Raw genomic sequence first — 12,660 nt, forward strand, 5'->3', positions numbered from 1 at the left:
TGCAAAGGAAGCATGGAAAGAGGCACCGCTGAACCAGTAACATTTAAACTCTCCTGAATAAAATTCATAATAACCCTGGCATTTTATATCTGTCCATGAATTACAGTTAAAATCCCACCACGTCCCACACACGCTCATTGCTCTGTACGGCAATAAGATTACAGCGAAGAGCTGGACGAGCAGGGAAGAATGTAATTTAAATGCTGCTCCTTTGAAAACCAAGCCCTTCTTTTTAAGGCACGCTCAGAAAAGGAAAGTATAAATAATGCACCCAGAAGGTACTATTTTTTCCAGGGTGGGATGACAGGGCTGGCACTGAGCTGCCTGCCCTGGGCAGCCAGGATTGTCACCCTGTTCCTGCCTGTGGAGGAGGGACAGGACAGTGGGAGCTGTGCCTCTGCCTGCTGCAGTGCAAGGAGTTAAACAAACAAAAGCCGTTTTGCAAACACCCACGGTTCAGAGGTGTCCCTGGGATGCCAGAACAGGGAAACCGCTTGGCTTGGAGCCATCAGCCAGCCTTGCTGGCCGGAGCTGCCCGGTGAAACCCCCAGCCACAGGAGCCGGGGTTTTATCCTGTGCATGATGAGAGCCTGTCGACATGGAGATTACAGCACAAATCAGGTTAAAACCCATTTATCTGACCCAAGCAGAGCCCGTGTGCTGGGATGTGCAGAGGCGTGAGCGAGGCCATCGCCGTACCGATGGCTGCGAACTTGTCCCGGTCTGCCAAACCCCGTCCAGGCAGCTGTGCACGGTGGGTAATCCAGGGCATGCAATAATTACACCAGCACACCTGGAAATAGCTCTTTCTGTAGCTCCCAGGCTTAACCAAATGAATGAAATTTGCGCTGGCGTAATTAAAGCGATGCGGTTCAGGATCTTGTCTGCAGCGGGGAGTTACTGCAGCTTGACTCTTCTCTCCCCAGTGACGGCCACGTGGAAGAACCCCCAGCTCCAGCCCCTGACACAGCTCCAGTGCTGACTTCTCACCATCGGGGTGCCCATTAACACCAGCCCATTAACACCAGTTCATTAACACCAGCCTTCAAACCTGTCCGGCAGCACAATGCCTCCAGCGTCCCCCGGCAGCTGCCCCGGCTCACTCCAGCACACAGCAGCGATGGCAAAACACTCTGGGCTCTCGGCTGCAGTCCCGGCTCCCCTCCAAGGGCTTGTAAATCTGCAGGAGAAATCAGTTATCTTCCATTTTAACTATGTTAAACCACAACACATTTATATTCACTCATCTCAAACAATCTTTTTTTTTTTTTAACCTCTGCTTGCCCTTTTAGGTGTTAAAATAACCCCAGAATCACTAGTGGCCAGATGGTTTTGGGGATATTAATGGCAAAATCCTACACACAAGTGAGCTGCCAGTGAAACTTGCCAGTGAAAAATAAGATTTGGAGCCTCCGTGGAGCTTCATCCCCACGGCTGATGTGTCACAGCAGCACTTGGGCTCTGGCAATGGCACTGGTGCCGTCAGTGTGCAGCAGCCACCAGCTTTGCAGCTGGGAAAGCCCTGGGTGAATTCCCAGGAGATTCATGCTCACTGGAAAAATCCTGTCCCTGCCTTTTTCCTTCCATTTCTAAATCTGGATTATGCTTTCAGTCTGAAGAGGTGACATCAAATGTGGCAGAGAGGAAGGAGGGGATGAGGTGGAGCAAGGCCCAAGGAGGTGTGGACAAGTGGTTGTTCTGTGTTGGTGCCCAGCCCTGGTCACAACATTGCAGGTACAGGGAAATTAATTTCCAAATTAATTAATTTCTCAAAACACCCATTTTATAAATCTCTGACCAGTGAGAAATGGGGAAACTTACAGGGGAAAAAGCACTCTGGCCAAGGTAGAAGAGCTCAGAAGCACAGGGATCACCAAGGAGCATGTGCCAATGGTTTTCTGCCAACCAGCACCTCTTTCAAGCACTGAAGGCAGCAGCCAAAGGGATTTAAATTGGGGATTAGAGAGGCTGCCTGGCTGCAGTGATACACTCAGGGTACAGAGCACCCCCAGTGCCAGAGGTTTTAGCTGTAATTAGACCAACATCTGTCCGGCAATGGTCGAGGCTTGCGCAGTCGCTGTGTTGCTCCAGGCTGGGCTGGAGATTTCCCACAGGCTCCTCCTGCTCTGCTTTTCTGCAATTTCACAGATATCAGAATTTTTTTTCCATCTGATGAGTTCTTCCTCTCCAGAAAGATTAAATCTTGATTGTCAGGTACTGCTGTAGCAGGCAAGAAGATTTCCCTGACTAGTTCAAATGTCATCCTAGTAAAAATGCTAGTAATAAAAAATAAAAGAGAAAGGGCCCTTTACGGACTCAGGCCTGAAAAAATATCCAAAAGATGGATCCTGAAGTTAAGAAACAATTGAAGCTTGGTGGCTGAAGGATGCTCTGGGGACTACTGGGCCTAACACAGACATTCATAGGGTGGGGAAATCAATCAAAGATAATTGACTGTGTACTGGTCTTGAACTAAAAGGGAACAAACCCAAGCCTTTTCCCCCATCTCAAATACATTTGGAGTTTATTGTTATTTTGGAAATTAGGGCATGGAAGGAAATGCCCAAGCAAGAGGTGGTAGAATGGGGAGATGCTCCACCTGGAGAGGGTGCTGGGACAGGGAGTGGACCACGGGATGTGGCACCTAACCCACTTGTGAAATAGGAATCTTTCCACCTGTCCTGGTTGTTCCCACCATCCCACTTTATCTGAGAGCACTGCACCAGGGAGAAGCATTGGAGTCAAGAGGGTGCTGGTAATAAACTGAGCCAACCCAACCCCACCCCTGGAAGAGCAGGTCTTGGAAAAGCCGGTTACACCAGTGCCACGTGGGGACGTGTTGTCACCATGCAGGGGGGGCTATTTCAGGCTCCCCCAAAGGAAGCAGCTGTTGCTGTTGGAATGATAGCTCCAGGGCTGGATTTGGGATCAAAAGTTGAACTCCTAGAAGGGGTTGGGGGTCACCAGGAAGGGACACTGCTGTCTGCTCTCTATGGCGGCTTTGTCAGATCAAACACGACTTTTCTATTTCACCCCCAGGTGGGGTGATGTACCAAGGACTTGGCTGTGACTGGCACAGGATGAGCCTCCCCACTGCATTTTCACTTCCACTGCACCAGAGCAAGCACCAGGAGCAGAAGCACAAGAGGAGAGCAATCAGCCCAGAGGTGGAGAGATGCAAAGATCAAACCAAACCAGAGATGCAAAGACCAGCGATTTCAAAATAAAATCCAACAGCCCAGGGAAAACACGGTGTGTTCTTGCCAAGGCTATCATTTATGCCAATTAAAAAAAAAAAAAAAAACAAACTGGCATGACACGAAGGAGAGCTGCATGGTATTTCCTGAAAAGGGTGTGGGGAGCATCCTTGGAAAGCCTGCCCTGCACAATGTGCTTGCTGTTTCCAGAAAAATAAAGTTTGCTGTGACCCACCTGTCCCTGAAAAGCAGCTATTTAGGGCTGGAACATGGTCAGCCCGGAGTCAGTGGCTGGGTCTGTCCTGACTGCAGAGCAGCTGGCACCTTTGCCAGGATTTGGGGTTTGGCATTTACCTGCAGCTTTTTAATTGCTGCAAAATGTCTTAGAAAAAAATGCAGGAGAGCTGCCCAAGCACCAAGTGCTCACAACTGAAGGTCTTTCCTCCACAGCTTTTGGCTGGTGGCCATTAACCCCCATACCAGCCCCCAGAGCCATGACAGAACAGGACAGGAGGGGTTTTCTCCTTTGCCACCTTTAGACTTTGGGAGTATTTTGACTCAGCTGGTAATCTGGGGGGTGTTTAGAGCAGCAGCTTTGGTGTTTGCCAGAGAGACAGCTGTGGGAGTGATGGGTGAGAGCAGCCCCATGGGACTGTGGAGAGACTCTGCTAGCAAAGGACAGGAGGGCCCCCATTGGGAAGGGACAGCTTTTGGTGGAGAAGGGAGTATCCCATGGGTTTGTGTCCCCTCTTTCCCTGGCAAGCCAGGACCAGGACTCACTCCCCATCCCAGTGGCAGAGCATGCCTGGGGCTCACCAAGGGCATTTCTGAAGGTTTTGGCAGCATGCCCAAGTGAGATGCTGGCAGCATCTCCAGTAATCTCCAAGTGAGCTTACCCTTGACATGGAATTTCAACGGAGAGCATGGAAAACAAACATAAACTCACAGTTTGGATGGGTTTTCTTTTGTCTGAGCCCTGCTCAGAAGCTGCAGGCAGGCGGTATTTGGGTGACCAGACTGGATCCAGTGTTCTCTGGGCGGCCACGATGCTGAAAGAGAAGCAGCTCCACCTTAGGGCAGGCACTGGTGCTGGAGCAGGGCCGACCTCAACACCAATTCAACCATCAGCCATCAGCCATCATCTGTGCCAGGGACTGGCAATATCTGCTTCAGCCTGCAGCCAGACTTGGAGCAAACACCAAGGTCTCAAGACTTGGGATCAGTTTGGGGCTGAAAATTTGAGATTCCTTTAGTCACATTGAAAAAAAAACCCAACCCTCTAATGTTTGTTTTCTTTCCTAATGAGGTTGAGGGGGTAAAAAAGGCTGTTTTCAGCAAATCACCCTTTGCATCCTGTGAAAGCACCCTGAGACCCACAGTGGGTGGAAATCCCACACAGAGCAAAACTCTGCAACAATAAAAACTTGTCCTTGGTGGAAAAGTAACTTAAAAAAAAAAAAAAAAGCCAGTCAAAGACAAAGCAGGGTTCTGTGGAGCCCTGGACATATCTGGATTAGTCCCATAAAAATCAGCTGTTGTGGCATATCGGTTTCCCTGCAGGAGACAGCAGGAGAGATGTTAACCTGGTCTTGATTTGCAAGCTGCTTATTAGTTCTCATCAAGCATAATTATGCTTCAAAGCCAAATGAGATGTCCAACTGAATTCTGAACACACATTAATGTTTTTAAATGTGAAAAAAAACAACCAAACCCTATTTATTGAATCCCAGCCAGAGTCCAAATGATAAAATAGATGCTGCTAATGGCTCTGGGAAGGGAGGGCTGGAGCTTCACTGCAGCTTTGCCAATTAAATGGTTATTACTGACCAATTAGTCAGGAATCAACCCTGCTTTTAGTGATATCTGATTAAGTGTGTCCCACAATTCAGCCTCAGTTGTTAACCAGGGGAAAGAAACACCTTCTCCCCATCAGCCCCCCTGGATACTCAGACTGGGCAGGGTTTGTGCCCACCCTGTTCATGAAAAATCCCTTTTTCTTCCAGCCCTACCACTGTCTTGGGGAAAATACATCTCAAGGACCCACCTAGGCATGGCAAAACCTTTCAGAGCCAGGAAGGAAATGGGAAGGAAATGAAGGAAAAGGGGAAAATTAACCACATGCAGAGGGTGGCTTCTCCCCCTGCAGCTCGCAGGTTGCTGCTGCCCGGCACATGCTGAGCCATGCCCATTCACAGGCTTTTCCAAATATTATCCCAATATTTTCTTTCAGTTCCCAGATAAATGGGCCTCTTCAGCAAGCTTTAAGCTTGCTCTGTTCCAACATTTTCTTTAAAGCAGCAGAGGAAACCTTTGAGTTGCGCCAAGCTGCTGAATCCTGCTTTCAGGGCTGAGCTGCAAGGGGTTTTCCAACAAAAAATAGGGGCAGTGTTGGGCTTTTTCCTTGTTTCATCAGGAAATATGAAGGAGGCCACATCAACCCTTAATCTTCCTTTCTTCCTGCCTCCTCTCCCACCCTGCAGTCTGTCTTTCCTGTGCTTCCCTGTGGTCTTCAGAAAGTTCTGAGCATATTCCCAGATTTCCATAGGATGCTATGGGTGAGGAAGAGCATCCTGCACAGCATCCTCCTTCTGAATACCCCTGAGCCATGGAGAAACTCCAGAGGACCTTGGTATCCCCCATGGGGCTGGAACAGCAAGGCCACAGCACCTGAGGGAGCTGAGGAAAGTGCTATGAAATGGCCAGGGAGGGTGGAGCCAGACAAAAGATAGGAAAACACACAAAAATAAAAGAGCAAACTTTCAGAAAATGTTAGTGCAAAGATCCACTTCCTTCCGGGGACTGGGTGCAGCAATGTGCAGAGGGTCCATCCAACTAAAATTATACTGAGCAGAGATGATTGCTCACCTCCTTGGTCCAGGTGAGGAGATAGCTCTGGATGCCCTGGCTGGCTTGGATAGCACCTGGACAGGGAGAACAGCCCTTGGCTACAGGGACAGGGCTGGTAGGAAGCTTTGTGAGGATCTGAGGTGCAACAGGGTGAAGGAGGGGAGGGAAAATCTAAAGACATGAGAGCTTTGGGAGTCTCTGATGGGCTGGAGAGGGACAAGAGCAGACCTGGTACAAGGGGGCACTCCTCAAGGCATTTCCTGGCTTCTTACTCTGCCCTGCACATCTACAGCCGGTGCTTACAGGGTCTGAGGGGGGCAAGGGAGGTAATGCTCCCAAAGCACAGATTTGTGGGGTCTGTGGCAATGTGTCCTTGGGAAATGCCACTAAGAACTCCAAAGAACTGTAATGTGCAGGAGCATCCCCAAAGTGATACCCAAAGGGGTCCAGCCCTGGTGATGGGACAAGCTCGGTGACTGGGGATGGGATGTGACCCTTTCCCTCGTCCCCAGCTGGGTTCCTTCTCCTGGAAAGGGGGGGATTCCCGTTTTCCCGGTCCACAGGATGGGGCATGAGGAGGGCAACAGCCCCAGCAGATGTGGGATCCGTTGTGGCCTCTGCCTGTCCCCATCCTCTGGAGCAAAAGCTGCATCAGCTCATTTCCTCCCACCGTTCCTTTATCCCGGAGCATCCCTCGGGGCCGGGGCACGAAAATTCCCCGCAGGGCTGCGCCACGGGTGTCGGGGTGTAGCCGGGGACCTGGAGGAGATGGCAGTGTCCCCGGAGCCCGGGGAGCCGGGGAGCCCCGGGCTGCCCGCGGCCGGTGCGCCGGGCCGGCACTAGGTGGGGATGGCACCACGCCGGGGAGGAGGAGGGCGGGAGGAAGGGCAGCGCCGGGCTCGGGCTGCGGGGACCGCCGGGATGGGCTGAGAGGGGCTGTGGGGAAATGCTGAGGGGAGGGATGGGGCAGGGGTGCGGGCGGTATGGCTGCGATGCTGGAGACAGAGAGGCAGGGATGTCGGAGGCAGCAGGGAGCCGGTACCACATCAGGCGTTATTGCAAAGGCTGTGCCTGTCAGGCTGAGCTCTGAGGTCTCTCCTCACCCCACTCAGGCTCCTAACGGTTCTTATTGACGTTAATTACAGTTTGAAATTTTAGAAAGGAAGTATTTCCCACGTGTTCTCAGTCAGACGCTCTCCTGCATCCCAGAGCTTGTTCCATCCACGGCTCTGTGCTAAGGTGGGATGCTGGCACAGCTCAGAGCTGGGCAGTCGGTCACCAAGCTCTTGGAAAGGCTGGGAGGTGGTCACAGTGCTGGGAGAGGGATGCAAAGTGCCTGTGGCCTCAGTGCCACCTCACTGCAGGGCCAAAGAGGGGTGGATCCAAGTCAGGAGGAAAACTCCATCACAGGGAGTGTTTCACACTGGCTGCTCGGCCATGCAGTACCTCAGAACCTGGCTGGGACACAGCAGGCCAATGCAATAAGCCCTCCACTCAAAAGGGTTTTCTTGCTGTAAATCTTTGCAGAATTCACTTGACCCAGTCCTACCTCACGAGCCACCACCAAAACCAGGGCACAGTGTAAATCCCATCCCCTCCCTGCTCACACCAAGACTCAGCTCATTTCCACAGCCACTGCACAAAGCATCTTCAGGGAAAGCATCACCCTAAAATCCTGATCCAAGAGACAAGATTTTCCCAGCCTCCTCCTGCAGGGACCCAAGCATTGGCAGCAGGAATTTGGCCATCAGCATCTGCTGGGAAACCCTGAGGTGAGAAACAACTGTTGATACACGTTTTTACACCAAATTTTGAGGAGCTGGTCTTATCACCAGTTTTGGTGCATAGATCACAGCCATGGACAAGCTGTTTAATTTTTGCTTTCCCTCTTCTCAACAAAAAAAGCCAACAAACCAGCCCAATCCTGCAGCATGTCTGTCAAAGTCCATGTTCACCACAGAAATGGTGGCTCAGAATGAGCCATTGAGGTCTGCACCCTTGAATCAGGGGGCAAAGGAAGTCAGCACCACTGGGACAGCAGCACAAATCAGAATATTGATTTAAATGTAGCTATTGATTTAACCCCTTCTGCAGCCTCTCTGTGTTCCTCACATGCTCATCCAAATCAGAGAGAACATAATTTCAGACAAACTCCATGGTTCCTTGCTGTCCAAGCCATCAGTCCCCAAAACTCACTTTGTGCTCAGGAACCAGACAGGGTGGCAGGTAGGGATCAGATCAGGTTACACTTCTCTGAGGGTTTGTTTCTTGCCACAGCAAACAAAACCAGGTTCTGAAGACATTATCATATATATATATATATAAAATATTTTTATATATCTCAGCAGCTCCAGGAGGACTTCAATGCTGCATTGCATACAGGAAAGCTGGTGGCTGCCATGCACCCTGCAATGTTGCCTCGCCTTAAACTCATCTAAAAAAATCCCTCCACAACCTTTGGGGCTGCAGCTTTACCTTCTCAAAGTGGCATGGACAGAGCAGAGGTGTTTTGGAGAGCTCCCATGCTTAGACAGAGCAGGGAGGCAGTGGGAGGTCAGGATTGTAGAGCAGGAAGTGATCCCCCCCCAAATTCAGTCCAATTTGAAAGCCTGGCAAGCACTAACACTAACATACAGTCAGTGTGTTTGTATCCCACCTTCCTGCTGGAGAGCAGAGGTTATTTTTGGCATATTTTGTCATTGGTGGAGATGTCAGTGAAGGCCAGGAACAGTGCAGAGCTGTTGGGAAAGCCCAGAGGCAACTGCCCCAGGCACAGGATGATGAGATGAGGGATGTGGGAAGCTGCTCCAAGCCATTTACATAGGGATTGGGTTTTGCCTGCAGGATGTGGGGCATAGCCCTGGCTTCAAAATACTTTGGGACTAAGAACAGCATGGACTGACCTATTCCAGCCCTATTCCAGCCCCACACTGCTCCCATTCACCCCATGCAGCAGTGGAGCAGGAGTGAGGAGCATCCTGAGCCCTCCCCCACCAGGTGCTTCACTCCTTCCCACCTTTCCTACCTGTGCACGAATCGTGGCCATCAGCTGGGCACCAGCAATGGTGTTCTGGCATCATCAGTCACCTCTTCCAGCCTGCACTCGCTGTCTTTCATCAGGGCTTACTGCTCATGCTGAGTTAAAACAGAAAGGAAGAAGAGAGCACAAAGCAGCATCACTATTGCCCACTTGCCATTGCGCCGCAGAGCTTGGCCAAATTCCTTCCACTCACTGCTGTTTTTAAGATCATTTAAACCACTCACCTCCCCCGTTTTCCCCCAGCAAGTGACCTCCTTACCTACCTGTAAGTAAGGAGGACTGCTTTGTCCCCCCTGTGAGCACCAGACATCCTCTGCAGCCAGGACTGCTCTTTCTGACAAAACCAGCAAGATCAGCAGGGAGAGCACACGAATTCCTGTGAGTGCTTCCAAGCTGATGGCTTTGGCAGATAGCTGGGTCTTCTCTTCCACACTGGAACTAAAATAGGGAGCATGAGTAGCTGGAAAGCCCAGGTTTGATTTGGGCAGAAGCTTGGACTGGTATCAGCCAAGAGAAAAACAGGTAAAACCAGGATTTTGGCAGGTCAGAAGTTACTGGCCAAACCTCAGACCAGGTGTGATAACCCCTACTGCCCTACTGCAGCAGGGAATGTGGCTGGAAGCACCATCCTTTCACATGGCCTGTCCATAAAACACAAGATTTAAGCCCAAAAAGCTGGTAGTAAAGAGAAACTTTCTTCCATGCCAGTTCCAGATGTTGTGGTTTCCCATCTCCTCCAGCCTTTGCTGTGGCTAATTCCCCATGCATCACCCATGGATTTGGCCCTAGTGTCTAGCACAGGTAGCACACTGCAGTCCACCTGAGAACTGATTTAGCCCCCCAGCCATGGTGCACTCTGAGAAGATGCCACAGGCTCTACTTGGCATCAATAGTCTGAATTGAGCCCTACCTTTGCACACCCATTCAGATGCAGCACTTTCTCTGGGCTTCTTTGTATTAGCCCCAGCCAAGCAGATTGAAATTAAGAACATCCCCATTAATTCACCATTCATATGAAGGGGTTGAGGATTTCTCCTCCAGCTCAGGAGCCCTGTGGCCTCACTGAGCCCAGCACTGGCTTCCAGTCTCACAGGCATGTTCATCTCCTCCCTCCCCAATGCTGAGCAGATAACAGGGCAATTGCCATAATGAGTCTCTGTCTGTCCAGCCCTGCTCAAAGCAATTAACAAAGCCAGGCACTAATGAACTTGGCTTCAGAGCACCCCGGAGATGGGTTATTGTCATTTGAAGTGGAGGAAAACCAAGGCGAGAGCAGGTGGAGTGGCTGACCCTGGTCACGAGGTACCTTGGGTTGGATGCAGGAGACAGAGCTCCCTGCCTGGAGCAGGGAAAGGATGGCAGGTAGACACGAGGGCGACCACAGCTCTCTAATGTGGTGTCTGTGCTGGAGAGACTGGTTTGTCCACGTTTGTGAGGGCAGGAGGGACTCCCCACCCATCCCAGTCCCGTCTCTGAGTGGCTGAGTGAATCCCTGAGTGGCTTTGGGGAAGCTGTATCTCTGCAGCCAGAGCTCCTAACACCCACTTTGGTGGAACTCTACATCCTGCAGCCCAAGTTTTGCAAGACCCCAAATGTGGCCATTGAGGCACAGAGCAGAAGGACTCATGGGTCCCCTTGCAAAGAAACTTCCTTAGTCCATGACTCACCCTCCCACCCTCCCTGGTGTCACTCGTGACTCTGTTTCACTTTGCTGCAGCAGCATTTCACCATTTCTTATCAATGCAGAAGACAACAGGGCAGCCTGTTCTGGCTGCAGACACGCGCCCAACACTCTCCCTGCAGCATTTTTGGACCAACCTCCCTGTTGTTGTGAACTCCACATCCTCTTGTAAACGACAGGTTCCCCTGCAATGCTGGAGGGGGTCAGAGTGGGCCTCTCCAGGTCTGCCTGCAAGGATGAGGATAGATGATAAATCCCAGGGATGTGGCCTCTGCACCTCATGCTCTCACAGCACACACGTCCTCACATGCATGTTGACAGCATGCTAAAAATATTCTTCACTTTTTGACCGATTAAAATTTTCCAGGAGAGTTGGAACCACAGCCCCCACCCTATCTGTACAGCCAGAGGCTTCCCCTCACCTCCCCCAGCCCTGCCAGGAAAACAGAGAATACTGAACAACAGTTCCGGTAATTTGGGGATTTTTGGTTCCTTTAAAAGCCTGGCTAAAATATAATATTTTTTCAATAGTTTATTTTGTGATGTCTGGCACCATTCTGGAGCTAAACTTGGCGCCCTGTCTTGCTCTCATATACCCACTGAGAAGATTGTGGGTGAGATAGGATAATCCCACTTCCCACCCAAAAACCCATTTTGATGGCTCAGGAAATTATACAAAGAAAATATGTTTTAAAACCAGCTCCCACCTGGTGTTAGGCAACAGAGAGCTAACGCTGGCTTGGTGACAGCTCTGAATGCTGATGCCCAGTCACGATTTGACATATCTTTCAGAGGTGCCTGCTGTGCCAGGTAAAGGAGCCTGAAGGATGTTGTCAAATCCCTGACACTGGCCAGGCCCCTCTGTGCCATCACTGATGCTTGTGGCAGCATTTTCTTTGCCTAATTTGGCTCTTGGCCATGGAGGAGGAGCAGGGAAGGCACAGAAGGTGTTTATACAACATGGGGATTGTCTTGGAGAGACCAGAGCCTTTGCCAAACTGAGCTGAGCTGATAGGAAGAAGATGTCATCAGTGTGTTTTTGATAATTATCACTAATAATTATTTGTCTGTAGTTTCTTTTAGGAGCTCCAGTCCTGGCTCAGCCCCTGCTGCTCTTGCAGCCCTGTAAAACTGAAGCAAACAGGAGGGTCCTATCCCAAAATCCTGCAGGTCAGAGGAGAGGGAGGGCAAGTGCAGTGCTTGGGCAATGCCATGACCATGGTGGTCAGCACAATGGGTCCTCCCTCTTGATGTTCTCTCCCTGCTCACACCAGTCTGCTCACAGACACCCTGTCTGTCGTCCCTTGGCTTTTCTGAGTGTGTTTGGTGCCTCAGCCTCTTGTCAAAACCCAGATTCATCACAGCACAGCTATTAGCTGCTCCCTCCCATGTGAGATGTCTTTCTGCTGACACAGCAATCATTCTCCTGTCAACGTGCCTTGACAGTACCAGGATTTCTCATTTCAAGTCCTGGTGTGTCCCAGGGTGATTCCCAGCTCCTCCATTAACCCCTGGCCCTGCAGGATGGGGGTAGCCTGCTCTGATGGATGCTCTGCTATCCCTTCCACCTCTGGTTAGCAGAAGCTGGCTCCTGTTTTTCCTCTCAGCACTTGCCATACCTATGCAGAAGAGCATTTAACCTGGAGGTAGAGGGTGTCAGACTTTTATTCTCCTTTCCTTCTTATTTTCTGTGCTGAGAACAATGGAGGCAAGGTTTGCAGAGGGAGGTAATGTCTTTTTTTAGACTGACTGAAATAATTAGAAGAAAAACCAGGCAGGCTGTTGGGTACATGAGCCCTCCAGCAGGCCTGAAATAGCTGCAGCAGAAGTCTGCAAAGCTGAATACCAGTGGAGAACAATAGCTCTGAGCATTACTAGTTTTAACCACTTCTGCT

General features: G+C 50.6%; 1 long non-coding RNA gene across 1 annotated transcript; it reads right to left on the minus strand.

The window, feature by feature from the left end:
- Nucleotides 1–727: 727 nt before the first annotated feature.
- LOC140684826 (uncharacterized) lies at nt 728–9,760 on the minus strand. The gene is made up of 3 exons (XR_012057633.1): nt 9,070–9,760; nt 4,144–4,246; nt 728–1,180 (listed from the first exon to the last, which is right to left on the minus strand). It is a non-coding gene; the product is annotated as an uncharacterized lncRNA (long non-coding RNA).
- Between the last annotated feature and the right edge of the window lie 2,900 nt (nt 9,761–12,660).

Source organism: Taeniopygia guttata, chromosome 10 (genome assembly GCF_048771995.1).
Source record: "Taeniopygia guttata chromosome 10, bTaeGut7.mat, whole genome shotgun sequence".
Classification (NCBI taxonomy): domain Eukaryota; kingdom Metazoa; phylum Chordata; class Aves; order Passeriformes; family Estrildidae; genus Taeniopygia; species Taeniopygia guttata.